This window comes from Geospiza fortis, unplaced genomic scaffold, assembly GCF_000277835.1.
Source record: "Geospiza fortis unplaced genomic scaffold, GeoFor_1.0 scaffold190, whole genome shotgun sequence".
Lineage (NCBI taxonomy): Eukaryota > Metazoa > Chordata > Aves > Passeriformes > Thraupidae > Geospiza > Geospiza fortis.
The window spans coordinates 6,667,219-6,682,638 of record NW_005054328.1 but is presented as its reverse complement, the minus strand read 5'-3'; positions in this window follow the sequence as shown (position 1 = coordinate 6,682,638).

The following is a 15,420-nucleotide window of genomic DNA, read 5'->3' as shown; positions in this document are numbered from 1 at the left end:
CAGGCGGCGAGGACCTGGGGCTGCTGCTGTCTCGTTCCGGCGGACCCACCGCTCACGGCGTCCGCAGCTCCCACCTGCACATCCTCGTTCGCTCTCCCTGTGCGTGACTTGCCGGCAGCAGTGGCCAGATCGCCTGTGTTGATCTGGACGAAGGGAAATTTTTGCGACGGACGAAGGAAAAAGTCCCGGTTGAAAACCGCGGGGTATATGGCAGATGGTGCTTTTTAGCTTTAGCTCCATTAAAGAATTTGGATTCCACATGCCTTACGCTTTCTATTTATTGAGGGCTAAGAGAAACTAACGAGTATTAGTTAAAAGTAGATTTTTGTTTAAATCAAATTCAAAATTCTTGTGAGTACCTGCTTGATGCTTACAGGCATCTGTGCTTATTTGTAGTTGATTTGGAGCCTGAAGAGTAATTCTCACCTATGTTTTTATAGCAAATAAACTCCCTGAACACCACTCTTGCTTACAGGACACAGTTTTAAGATAAGAGTAAGTTTAATACAAACAGCAAAGACACTTGTTTTCTGAGAAGAATATAAAATCCACGGAAGATAATTGAGATTCAGATAAGAACAAATCATAAGCAAAGTTCGAAATAAAAGCTTTCAGATGAAATGTGCTTTGCCTCTATTAATCTTTACAGTTTTCATAGTGTAAAAGTTTAAATGGCATCACTGTGAAATGATCCTGTTATTTTGTAGTTTGCTTTTTTGATTTTTTTTTCTTTCCAGTTGGGAAAATATCTAATTACATGAGGAATAGGAGTACATTATGACGTTACGTGGGTGTATGACTGACATAAAATGACTGCTTTGGAATAATTTATTTGTATAACTTGAAGTTTTTGTATACAAATCACAGTGTGCAGAAGTGATTTTGCTATATCAGGGAGTGTTTCCTCTGAGACCTGAAAGTAGCTGAATTGTCTACTCGCTAATGTTCCTATGCAAAAAGCCTCTTAGGTGATGCTCTTAGCAATCTGTTTAGGTCTCAAATGTCCCTGTAACAAGATTTCAGCAGAAAAAGGATCAATAATCTTACATCAGTGTAATAGTGCTTTTGGTGACCAGCAGCTTGTAAAAACATTGGAATGAAGGAAGCCAGAAATACTGCTCTAGTCCTGTACCTGTGGTTGAAGAGCAGACAGGTTTATGATGGGCAGAGCTGCTACCCCACCGTAATCTTGAAAACGCCAGGTGAGGGATGGGCACTGTGATACCCTGTGCTTCTGCATGCAGACAATAGTGAATTAGAACAAAATCATTCATGTTAATGCCACCCTGCTTTGCATGATACCAGTCTCTGGCCTGTTTTGAGCCCCTTGGCATGGCTATGTGTCCCTCAGCACAGGGGTGTGTTTCATGTGTGGCCTTGTTGCCCTAGCAACGGGAAAAGACTGGAATTGGGCTGTGCTAAGGTAGGGCTCTCTCTGGTATTGTCTGCTGGGGAATAGCTGTGGCTCCAGGAGGGGACCAGAGGCCTACCAGAAGTTAGGGGGAAGAAAAAGCTGAACTGCTGCTGCATCCCATGGGCCTAGAAGACACTAAAGATTGCTGAATACCACAGCAGCAGCTGCACTTTTAATAGTTCTGTTATTCCTGGGAAAGTTTGAACTCGTCTATTATGCAGATGCAGTAGTTTTGCTAAGTGTGTTTGGTATATGCCAAGAGCGAACACCAAAGGTTGATCTTGCACAATTTGTGAGTACTGTTGAAATGTACAGGAAAGACCTGCAAGCTTATTTGTGTAGCCATGTATGTACAGCTACTCCTCACTCACACAAGCTAAGGTGAAGCCTTTAAAGTGTTTCAGTACACTCTTGGGTTTTGATAGTCTTTCATTTGCAGTCATCTTCATTCAATGCTAATTCTGTACTAAAATTGTTGAGTCTGTAGAATAAAGTTATTACTTTTATGTTTTTAATTGTTAGTGGTTAGTTGTTGACGTGTTTCACTTACTGTGTTTCTTATTTGGAAAACGAATTTGAAAGCTAATTTAAACTTTGCTTCTGCATCTGCACAGAGACCTTTTAATGTGATTGCAGAGCTGGTTTCAGTCTAGGTCCTCAGGCAATAATTTCTGACAGTGATGTCATTCATGTGATGAAAAAGGAATGACGGACTAGTGAATTGCAAGCATGAAGAAAGCAGTAATTATGCTGTTTGGGTTTGTTTTTTAAATATTTTTCTGAACACATCAGCTTTTTTGAAGGGCAGATTTAACTGAACTTGTTGAAGTGACTCCTGTTGCCGGTGTCTGCATTGTGCCTTTGCCATCCCTTGGGCAGGCACAGCTAAGTTGATGTCAGCCTGTTCTGTGCCCCCACAATTGGTATCGGTTGGTAGCCCCATGGCTGCTGTAGTTCCCAGCCCCCTGTCCATAGCAGCCTGCATTGCTGCAGGAGTGGTGACACTTGCCAGCGTGTGTGTCAGCGCAGTTCTGGTGGCAGCCCTGCCCTTGGAATCCCGTGGGAATCCCTGGGAGCTACGTGCAGCTCTGTCGCTTCTGGTGAAGCTGGTCCTTCTGCAGCCGTATGCATCTCTACTGCCCTTTTGATCCTAGTCCAGGCTTTCTTGTGCACATCCTGTGTTAATTCTAACACCTTCCAGCTTTTGGATGTTGAGAGTGAAAACTTACAAGTTCTTTTGGCCTTTTTTTCTTAGTCTGTGGGTGAGCAGTGTAAAACCATGTTTGGGGTTTCCAAGACCTTCAAATGGCTTGTGTATATTTTCTTGCTTAGTCACTCAGTGTTACAATTGTTTGCTTTCCTTATCAGCTGCCAAGTGAACTTTCATTGTAACAAGATGGGCAAGGTCATGGAAGAAAATTAACAAAATATAATGATGTGCATAGCACTAAGCAAATCCAGATGCAGAATTATTTGTGGACTAGGAACGACATGTCTACTCTGAGAACCACAACTTCATTACAAATTGGCTTCGTCTGATAAATTTTTTTCAAGTGTGAGGTCTGACTGGGGAAATCCTTTTTCTGATTAAGGTATGGTTGGTTCTGCTTCATTCAGTGCATTTTTAGTCTTCCTTCCTTTGTTAGGTTTCCTGTTCTTGACTCTGATCCAGTTCTATATCTGTGCTATTTAAAGAAGCTTTACCAGGTAGAACCTTACTACAGCTGAGAAAAAACATGGTCACAAAAAGCAAGAATGAACTTCACCAGCATTTCACTTTTAAGACTTTTTTCCTAGTGTTGTTTAGCTGCATCAAATGTTCAATAAGTAAATGCATCATCTTTGTGTGTGTTATGTATCTAAAATACACAATATTTTTGGCTGCAATGTGCAGCTTTTAAGTGGTACTTACTCCCATGAGTAGGGTCTTGACTAAGTTACCAGTGTGAGGAGCAGCATGTGAGTTGAATCCAAGAACAAACCTCTTCGTGTTACAGATACAACTATTTTGAAATTATTTCAAACAGCTTGATTGTACTACCAAAAGACAAAAAATTGCCAAGTTCCAAATTATGAACAGCTCTCCAGAGGAGTAAAATCAATTCTTCTAGCAAACTGTGTTAGCCAAAACTGAAAAGAGTGTTAAGACAGACATCTCTTGCAATAGGTGTCATCCAACATAAGACAGGTTGTAGCTGTCAGATGCCACACTACCTTGTCCTGATCAACCCTAGTGTGTACTCATGAAAAAACCAGCTTTTAAAGAAGAGCAGATCATGTTTATGATACTGTCACAACCTGGTTTTATTGCCTGAAAATTACTTTGAGAAAAGAACATTCCTATAAAAATTGTAAATCAGTGCAATTAGTACATTTTTGTGAGCATTGTCTGTACTTCTGGCATTGTCCCCAGCCTAGCCACATCCTGAAACCTCCTGCCATGCATGTAAGAGCACACATGGAAAATTGATGACGCTTCTCTTTTAGAAAGCTTAACGCAGTAACTACGTCAGATGCAGGAATTGAAACATGACTGAATTTGACATTTGCCCCTTCAGCTTAGTGCTTCAGGAAGGCTTTTGTTGCCGTTGTTCTCTGTTGTTTGAAGCTCCAAAACTAGAGATGTGATCAATGGACTTGAGCCCTGAGCTCCCGCCTTAGCAGTCAAGATCCTTGTGCCCCTTGTTGCTACAGCAGTAACATTACGCTTATCTTGTAACAGGAAAAATTATAATCAAAATTTGAAACCTTCCTGAAGTTCTGGTTCTCTTCTATTATTTATACACATTAGAAGCCATAAGATAAACAAACCAAAAACTCATAACCTCTTTGCCCAAAGACTCTTAACTGATTCTCTTCCCAAGTCTGAGAGGATGTGAAAAGATTTCCTAGCAGGGTTGGACTGTCATATGCATAGGCCAGGATGCAGCAGCACTCATTAAGTGGGGGAGCAGAAATGCAAAGGTAAAACTATCTTGATTATTTTCCTCAATTACAGCTACAAAGTGCTGCCACTGTAATTGTTTCCAGAATTTGAGTTAACATTGCTGTGATTAATTACTATGAAGTACCTTTGTTGAAAGTAGATTTTTATCAGAGAAGGGTAATAATTTATGTCAGTATTTTTGTTTTTATGAATGCTAGCTTGAGAGGTAAGAATCCTAGAATTTTATCCAACACTATATTTCTTGTCTTATTGTCACTGAGGAAGTTTTCCCTTTGTTTTCTTTATAGACAAGCTGGAAAAATTCTCACCACTGAACTTGCGTGCAAGACAAAGAGCCGTGCCCAGGGAGTTGTTCAGAAGGGTTTAGTTAAGGACTTTGTCTAGAAATACATGTAAATTAAGGGAAAAAAATCCACAAACTAGCCCAGTCCTGGGTATCTGGTTTGTCAGTGGGATCATTTTACTACACTCAGTAGCTGAAAATTCAAGAACTCCCGTGTTGAAATCCTAAATTTTTAATAAGTGAACTTTCTTTCAATAGCTTAATACCAGCAGTGAAGTTTACCGGCCATTTTCACTCTAATGAGATTTTTCTTGTCTGAACTTGAGCTGATGCTATTCAAGGAAATGCTAACCTGAAAATAAACTCCTTTAAAGCCAAAGTATCTTTTGACTTTGTTCCACTTTCTGTTTTCACTGCCTATGCAATTTGTTTACTCAGTGGATTTTTTTTTTTCTCAGACTGGGACTTTTCCAGTGACGTGTCCTCAGCTGGAAGGGATGGGGACTTTCTCACCACTAAGCAACATTGTGATTTTCCATTTTCCAAAACTCTTCCTCCTTGCCATTTATAGTTGATGATACCGATCTAGTTTGGTTTTGTTTCCCTCTTTAAAGAAAGAGATGTGCAACTAAAGGCCTTTCATCTCTCCTGCTCCGCTGCCATCAGCTTTCTTTTGTCTGCTGAGAGGAACTGGAAAGTAGAAGTGTATCCCCACCCCCTCCTTCCCCTGCTCCGTTCACCATTTTCGGCAGCCACCAGCTGTACCCCATTTCCCCTGGCAAAACCTTGTTCTGGACCTCATCAGTTCTCAGTGCTGTTCTTTGATCCCACTTGTCTTCTGTCTGCAATTGCATGACTTACTACATCTGTGTTATCGTACTGGCAAGGCACCAGCCTTATTTAGCTCAGTTGTGTCCTCTTCTGGCTGCCCTTGTTTTTCATTCCTGTTTGCCTCAAATTTCAAATGGCTATCTGCAGGTCCTGGCCAATGCTTCTGCTGCCTACCTGATCTGTTTTCTTTTGATGTCATACATTCCTTTAGCCTTCAAAATGTCACAGTAAATTACCTTACACTTTCTTCTATAATTCCTTGCTGCTGTCTTCCACAGTGCTTCTTGTATCCAGAATAGCCACCACCAATTGTCTTGCTTTAAAATCAAACTGCAGGCACTGGCAAATCAGAAACTATGTATATAGCCGATAATTATACTAAACAGGAGGCATTATAGAAAAATTAAGTATCTGTAATTGGAGAGAGCTAGGTCTTATTATTTGGTTCTGATTTATTTTAACAATAGGCCAACAAATGCAACTAAAAATTACAAACTACTTGCAAAATAAGACTAGTATAACTGTGAGTGCTGTATCTGGCAGGAGAAGTGCAAATCAATCAGCTGCTGCTTACGTAGGCTCCCAGTGCTGGGTTTATAGAACACCAAATAGGACATGACATGGTGAGATGATGCAATATGTGCAAGTCCCCAAAGCAAACTTTATTGTTTTTCTTTTTAATCATAGAAAGATGAAGTAAATATTGTAGTAAGGCTACTGCTAAAAGAAATTCTGGTCTCCCTGCCTACATTTTGGCATGCATTCACACAGGGCTTTTGCTGACTTTACAAAGAGCTGGATGTATTTTGGTGGAAGTTATGAAATTCAGTGGGATGTGTTATATTTATTACCTGCAACAGACTTTGGAAAGAGATCATGGTAAAAAAGGATGGGATGGCATGTTTGGAGTACAGGGTATGCCAAAGCAGCTCCTTTCTTTTGTTCACCAAGAATCATATGTACATACTTTAGTATGCAAAATCAATTCCTTTTAACAAGATTATTCATACTGTCTATGCTGCACAGACAATGGAAAAAATTCAAATAATGACCAAAACACTAATTCTACAAAATGATAAGACATCTGTTTCAAAGCAAAAATTAATGTTGTACTGTACTGGATAGAATAGCTGTAAAAAGTCAAGCTTAAAAATTGTTAAAATTCAGTTTTTAATAATTGTCAGCTGTGCAGATCTTAATAAGTATGTACAATCTTAGTATGTAAAATGCACATCAGCAATGATTGCAAAGACTTCAGTCCAACATAGTACTAAGGTCTGTTTCTTACACTTTAACTGAACAGTGAGACAACTGATTGGGACAGTCAGCAAAGTAGGAGTCATGGAACATGTTTCCCTTATGTGTTAATATAAACCAGAAAGTTCGTGTAACTTGTTGATGTCTACTGGAATTTACGTAGCACTGTAGGAATTTTTGGTTGCGGCATTCATTCATCAGCACTTACAGTTGTGAAATCACTTGTGCATGCTCTTTGTCCTTGATTATTTATAAGCTATGCTTCAAGATAAGGGTCAGCTCTTTGTCTCAGAAACAGTTCAGCTTGGCTAACAGACAAAACAAGACTGGGACAGAACTATATTTGTTTCTCTACCAATCTGTAATGAGACTTTGAATTAAGTGTCCTGCTGATATCCATTTGCACAATACCTGGGAAACAAAAGTTTTCTGGGTTGAACATAACACTGTGTTACACATGCATGATACACATACAGCAGCATGACTTGTCACTGCTGCCTGCTAGATGGATCTTTAATAGTATGTATTACTTATATGAAAAGGCAGCTGGATGATGCAAACACTGGGGAGTCCTATCAAGAGGTTTCTCTGTTACACTGTTTTATGTTAGGCTTTTTTTTTTTTTTAATCCCTTTTTAGGTCTTAACAGCTCCCTCGGGGAATGCTACTACTGAGCCCTTTTTTCCATTCCCAGCTTGCTTTCCTGGTTAGTGGATTCTTCCTTCTAGGTTACACTGTTGTTCTGAACAACTTCTAAGAAAGTAAATTAACAAATGTACTTTGTGTATAGTATACATCGTGTTGGCTCAGCCAATGTGCTAGTAGGCTGGAATACTCGTATTTTGGCAACCTATTCGATAGCAGGTGTGATTGAAAGTGAGTTCTCACTGCAGAAGAGTTTTTTCGAGTTGCTGCAGAAGTGGCATGCCCATAGGGCAGAAAGAGATCAGCGATCCCACAGGGAGCTCTGCAAGCTTGACTCCAGGTTTCTTTAGAAGGCAGAATAAAGAATAAATAGGCCAGGTGGTAAATTGCTTGTACCACCACAGATTGGCTGAGGTGGATCTGCGGGGCTGGCAAGTACTCACTGCAGGCCACCTGATACAGAAATTTCTGTATCTCCAAGGTGACTAATGCTGTCAAAACTGGATAGACAGTTACTTATCGGGGTTTTGGATATTATGGGTCATGTAGAAGAAAATAATATTTGACATTAAACAAATGATGAATGTAATTGAACCATCCTTTGCAGCCCTCACCCCGTAAAAAAAGAAAAAGCAATTGCCAATTTTTGTGCATGTGGTTTTGCCACCCAAAACTAAAATAAAAAAAATTGTTTATGGTGACAGTGGGTGTCAGTAACAGATGGAACAAAACATAGCTAGATCAGGAACAACAAGGGATATAACCCCAGTTTGCTAATTGTGGTTGTAAGAACTGTCCTGGGTTTAACTTTGTCTTTTCTATATTGCAAATCTGAAGAGACACAGGAATAAAATTCTCCCCTCATTTTTCATTTAGTATAACTGATATGTTTGTTTCAAGATCTGGATTAATAATGTCAGTTCTAACTTCAATTAGTTCAGCTTTACACATAAAGCTAACCCAGATTTCCTTGGTAGATTGCAAACCTAAGAAAATCTGAGGCTCTGTTTCAATATTTGTCTGCAATGCCAGGCATGTGTTAAAGCAGCCTGAACAGCTCCTCTCCTGCCCAAGCCATGCCCACTTGTTCCTTTTCATCCACTGCATTTCCCTCTGAGTTTATCCAGACTCCTTGTGCAGCCACAAAACAAACCAAAGTGAGGAACTCCACCCAGCTGAGCCAAGCAAGGAGAGAGTGGAAAACTTGTTTGTTTTTTGGCTGCATTGATTCCCAGCCTTGTCCCACTGCACAGACAGTTGCTCAGCACAGGGGAGGAATCCTTGTGGAGAAGAAAGGGTGTTCCAGCCAGATGCACACAGCTGAGATAAGGGGAATGCTCAGGGAGGGTTTGCAGCTGCTACCACTTAAATCATGTTGACCCTCAGCCTACAAAGTGCATTGCTTGCGCTGGTGGTTGGGTTGGCCTGAGGAAGGAGACTTATAGTTAGAAGCAGGGTTGAGTTGAAAACAGTTATTAATGCCTTAGAATTTAATTTTATTCTGTTAGAGATATAAAAACTCTTTTCAGCTGGCTGAAATTTCAGCTACAAAGTGGATAATGAAGATCACCTAGCAACAGCTCTACTCGTTTCAAAGCTGATACAACTGCAGTAGAGAGAAGAATAGAAAATAATGAAGTGGGCTGTTTTTGAGGACAAAATGTCTTGTCTTTTCATTCTCCCTGTTCAAACTTTGAATCAGAGACAAATAATCAAAACAGGCTTCCTATTTGAATACAGCATAACCTTGTGTATGACCACCTTGTGTACATGCTGTTTATACTCATTTGGGCATCTTAATCTCTGTGTCATTGTTCAATAATTTACATTTATTTAATAATTTTTAGTTCTGTTTATGACTCTTTGCTGTTATGTAGCAACACATGCTGGCATGTTTTTCTAATTCTCCATGTTAGAGAACATGCATAGGCCAGGCCTAAATTCACAGAGACTAATAAGTCTCTCACTGAGGTTTGGAAAGCCTAGAATGTGTGGCATAGTGGATGTCTGACAAAGCATCAAATTATATTAAAAAATACAATATTAAAATCATTTTAGCAGATGTAACTCCCAGAAAGTAGAAGGACATGTGAAGATTTTTCTTCCAAAGGGGATTTTTTGAGAAGCTGTTTCTGCATGGCTGAGCTAGATACAGGACTTCACAAAGTGAATTTTCTGAAGAAGTGTTACCATTTTCCAGTAACAGCCTGCACTCTTTCAGAGTGTACAGATTGCAAACCCAAAACTTTAAACTACTCAGAGGTCTTGGAAATTCATTTCAGGCCAGTACAGAGTCATTTTCTTACCTCCTTCCCTTTCTGGAGGAACTTAATCTCTCTGAGTAATTCTTTAAAAGTCCATCTGGACAAGGACATTTTCCACACTGAGTGAAGGCTTGAGGATAAGAATGATAAGTTTTTTTTTTTTTTTGTTTTGTTTTTAAATTAATCTTAACCTAGTTGCAGTAGGTAAAACCAGCAGTGGAAAGACGTGGCATTGACTCCAGCTGTAGCTGTTTGAATAGCAATGGACCACAGGCACTATGTTCTCTGAGGCCAAGTCTATTCCATCATGTCCATCATAAAATATCATTGTTCCATGAAGCCTAAAGTGGTGAGAATGTAAAAGGAGCATAGGAAGTTACAGACATACCCCAAACAAAAATATTTTTTTCCACTTTCTCTAAGGAATGCTTGGATGACAAGAATTTGCAACCTATTTAACATCCTTATTTAAAATGACATTTGCCAGTTTATTCTTAAAGTTCTCTAGATCAGTGGTGCTGCAGATGAAGGATACGCCTCCCTCTCTCTACTTTGGAGTGAGGCTTTTTTGGGAAAGAGTAGCATGTTTTCTTGTACAGCTTGTTCCACAACAGAAAGCGAAACTAACCTCACAAGAGCAACGTTTGAGCATCTGATTATATATATAACCATACATATATATTACCATAACTTAATTTGTATTGAATAAATATATTCAGATTTGATTTTTAAAAAGCCTGTCAGGCTGATCCCTCTGCTTTAGTCTGTATTGCTTTCCTTTGCCTTTGGCCAGTTTCTTGGGGTATTTTCAGGACTTCAAGAACCTCAAAAGAAAGATTGTGGTCTTAATTTACTTTTGTACAGTATGTTACACATATTTTGTATAATAACGTCTTATAAATAAAATCAGGTCTGTTTTTTTTTCCCCCTCAGGTACTTTATTATAGCTCCTACATGTATTATTCTTCACAGGCTATATATTCACATACAAAATCATAGCATATATATCTATAGGTACAAAATTATGATGCAGAAAGTCTGAGAGAGTGCCTATGGGTAATAATATTTTCTTTGTGTGACTGATCACATGAGAAAGATTTCTGCTAGTATAGTAACCCAGATCTTAATCATCACGTATGCAGGTTTATAGGCTGAAACAGTGCCACTCTCTTTGCTATTTCAGGCTGTAGAGAAGTGATAACTCTCTAACAGCTATTTCTGTCCCAGTCTGCCTCCTGCACTAGCCAGGACCGCAGTTACTCCATTAGTTTTAACCCCAGCCTCCAGTCAGGGCAAGCTTTTTACAAAGTATCCATAAGGTATCCATATTCAGGCAGTAGAGAAACTAGAAAGTGTAGCATCAGAACACTGCTCTACTTTGTGGAATCCAGTAACTCCCCAGCCCAGCTCCAAAGACTATGAGTCATACTTTCCACTTAATTAAATGAGATGAGTTTCTCATATATCATGTCATACTTTGCCCTACTACAAGTCATTTGCCATCGTGACATTTTAATTGTTTGATTACTTCATCCGTACTCAAAGCACCCTACTATCATATGATTCATTTTATGCAGTAGATTCAATGTTACACCTGGGTATTTTTTACAGTATGGATTTCCTTTGAAAATCATCCTTCAGAGCGGATGCAAGTAAGGCCTCAGTTGCCTAGGTCAAAGTCTAAGAACACTAGGGAGACGAGTGTTAAGTCTTCCAGGAATGACAGACATCTTGCTTATGAGTTTGTTGTCCAACTTCTTATCTCTGATACATCAAAACCACTATCATTTCAGCTGCAGAGGATCAATAGCAAGGCATCTTGTTTTTCAGACCTGCCAATCACAGCATGAAGTCATAGCTGTTGTCCCTCTTCAAGCACATCAACACTCTTCACAGACACCTTCTTCCTGGATAGATCTTCCGAGTAAATCATCTACCAAGTAAATTATCTGCCACGTCTGCATGTCTTGGCTAAGACTGGCCATGTCCCCCCTTGCAGTGTGAGATTTGCATGTCATCAGTGCAGCACACACGTGTTTGGTGGTGTAGACTGAGAGCTTATGGTGATTACGCCAGCATGACACCCAGTCCAGGGACCTGGATTTAAAGCAGCTCTGTTCCAAGTTCACTCTGTGCTCCCTGCCCATACAGAGATTCACTCCACTGATTGAACTAACATGGTGATACCTTAGAGACCGGCTGAAAGGAAGCCTCAAGATTTAAATAGACTTGAGAGGAGGCTACATATATAGCATCCATTAGTCTGTTAATTTTATTACTCTTAGGAAAAGGAGGGTGTAGTTTATATTCTACTGAATGTCTGGGTTGTTTCTGTTTGAAATTTTATTAATAACTGTATCATAACCTTGCACTAGGGAATGATTCCAGGAGTTGATTTTGCTATTCTATGCTGTTCCCTGTTTACTTTGGACAGGAAATGTAACTGTACTTACATCATTCTCAGTCTGTGTGGTTGTGATGCCCCCTAATGTCACAAAAACTAAAGACTGGTAATTTTGTTGTTGACTTTCTCTCAAAGCTCTCTGTAGAAACAACACTGTAAATGACATTTTATTTTCTCAAATATATTGTGGCACTCAAAACTTTGTTTCAACATCCCTTTTCCATATTGTATACACATAAGGAATAAAATTACTTTCTTTTTAAGTCTTACTTTCATTTTCAAACCTGAAAACATAATTTGTCTCAGAAGTTCGGTTCTTAAATATTTGTTGACAGCAAACAAATAGGAATCAATTTAAAATGTTGTATTCCTAGAATTTTCTTTTGATTTTTAAGAGTCAGTGCATACTCATACATTTTTAAATTTAGAATCCTATATATGTATTAGAGAATATAACCACAAGCAATCATAATATTAACTTCCACTGAAATCTAAAACTGTGCTTTAATTTTACTATTTTCAGTTGGGTTTTTTTTTTCTTATGATACCATTAGAATGTAAGTACTATTGGAATAAAATACAACTACAGTAACAAAGTTAAAATATTTATTCACCAGTACTCACCCATCCACACAAAGATTAATGCATGATGAAATCAGTCATAAAGGAACACTGTACCCCTAAGTCAGTTTGCCATGAACATTAAAACCAATAAGCAAGGAATAAATCAATTGAATCAGTAAATAAAAACATACTTTTCTATGTACCATGTACTTATGAGCTTATTATATTGAGTCTCTTTCCAAGTGAACACCTACACCACAAAGTGGAAAAATAATATTATATGAATCATGTTTGCATACAGTTAGCTTCTTTCACAGTTACTTGCCCTTAATTAAATCCTTTTGCAATCTCAGTTTAGCTATTAATCTGTTTGTTGGGGGGGGGGGAGGTTTGCTTGTTTTTTTTTCAAGAAATGTATTTACCAGATAGAGTCAGAAGTGTTTCATAGAACATCCCAAGAGATGTTTTTCTTATTGCATTCATTATTTCTTTATGAGCATATGGAAAATAATGCTATACTGAAGCAGAGGAGTAATAGGGTCATTGACCTGTATCACTATAGAAGAGGGCAACACCATGGGATCTTCTGTCAGGAGAAGTACCTAATTTATTCATTTTCTGTGAACAGGTAACTTACATTAATATTATAAATTGCCACATAATTTATGACATTAAAAGTGTGAAATTATTCATCAGCAACAATTTGGGAAAATGTTCAGTATGTAATTAGGAAAAAGAGTTAAAATGTGTCCGTGTGGTTCCTGTGTGGTGTTCTTTTAATGGTTTAAAGTCAAGGAAGAACAAAACCTCAGCTCCCTACTACCTAAACCAACATGGCTGAGCTGAAACCAAAGCAGTGATACCCATGGCACAGAGGACGAGCTGCAATCTGGGAAAATGACTTTATTATTGTAGTGTCTGCTCTGTTACGAAAAGGATTAAAACTGGCGAGCAGAAATCAGGTACAAGCATCTAAGTACCTCTAAGACAAAAGAAAATTGACATACAGTAAAGAGGAATGTTATATAACTGACTATTAACACTTTGCAATTGTTTTCTCAAAGCAATCCTTGAAATGACCACTATGGCCACCCTCACAGTTCTTGTTCAGACACAGCCATGTCAGCTTTGGAACATCACAGGAAGACATGAGGGACTTGGATTCCTCTGCTGGTGTGCCAGAAGAATCAGATTAACTGTTAGTATAAAGGCAAGCAGGACACACCTGTTCACAAAGAGTGTTTGATGTCACATGCAAACATCACCAGATGACTGCATAAATAGTTTCAAAGTGTCTAATGTGGCAAAGTCCATATATATGGATATAACACAAAACATCAGCTGTAAACAATTGCTTGCCCTGTGCATTGCTAAATGAAATATAACCTCCCATTTCAACTATGTATTATATATATAAAACATGATATTTCTGATCTGCAGCTCTTACACTTGTTCAAAAGCATATCAGTATCATAAATCTAGGTAATGAGATTACTGCTCATTCATGATATCTTTTTGTACTAATCTTCCCCTCTCCAAATGGTTTAGTTCCTAATTTTGCCATACTGCTGTCATTACTGCCGGTTGCTCTCAATTTACTGAAACAGATACTGAGTATCTTGCTGTTGCTCTTTGCTTCTCACTCTTTCTGAGCATGCCTTGCACTTGGTTCGCTTTCTTTTCCGGCCAGTCTTCAGCACCACCTAGTGTCTGACTTGTTGCTTGTTTGTTCTGTAAAGGGAATTATTTCAAACAGCATAAAGTAATATTATAATGAAAGTGCATTTAGCAGTTAGGGAAAATAATATGATTAGTCTTTTTCTGTAGCAACACCTTCAATTTTAGCTAGGATGAGAAGATTAGTATCTGATGATGATAAAAGCCTTAGAAGACAAAATTTAGAAACTTCTAACATAGTATAAGAACCTAATGACTCAGTTATGCAAACTACCTAACTGAATACCTCAATTACTCTGAGAGGATATTCTAGGGAAGAAAATATGTCTAATAAAATCCAGTTAAAAATGCAGGAGGAAAATGTGTAATGAAATTTGTAATAAATTCTAGATGGATGAAATTATTTTCATTGTTTTAATGTATTCACAGAACCTAAGGGCTTTCTATTATATCTGTAAACACAACTCTGTTAGTTCTGCAAGCTGTGGCACCTACTGACTTGCAAAGGCAGCACACCTGGCTCATGGCAAAACAGAAAGTGAAGACAGAACAGTACTGAAATGTAAGTAACTGGAAATTTAGGTACAAAAATAAGCTATTGGTGTTGTTTCCTAATGCTTCACTGAAGCCATCTGTACTGGTTTTGGCTGATGATGCCTGTGTAACTTAGATCAGTTACAAGGTGTTTATACAATGTGAGTTATAAGATATCAGTATAAGTTAAATCATGACTTCTTATATATCAATGCAACCTGATATATTTATATAACCTGATATCAGTATAACCTAAATCATGTCTTTTTATATATCTATATAACCTGAATCATAGCTTTTTATACAATGTAATAGCTAGTATGTGGTTAGTTAGTTGCTTAATTTTGAATGGACAAAAAGAGAAGAAAAAACTTGCCAGGTGGATAGCTGTAGAGATGGATAACTATAGTGCTAATGAAAAAGTGGCAAATGCAAAGCCAATTAACCACAAGACAAAGGATTTAGGATGTTTATGACCCAACAGACCAAGAAACACCATAACTGTGCATTCTCTGAAGACAAAGTTGAAACATTCAGATGCAAAGCAGACCTTCATCAAAGACCCCTGGCAACCCCCAAACTGGGGAGATGCAAGCACAG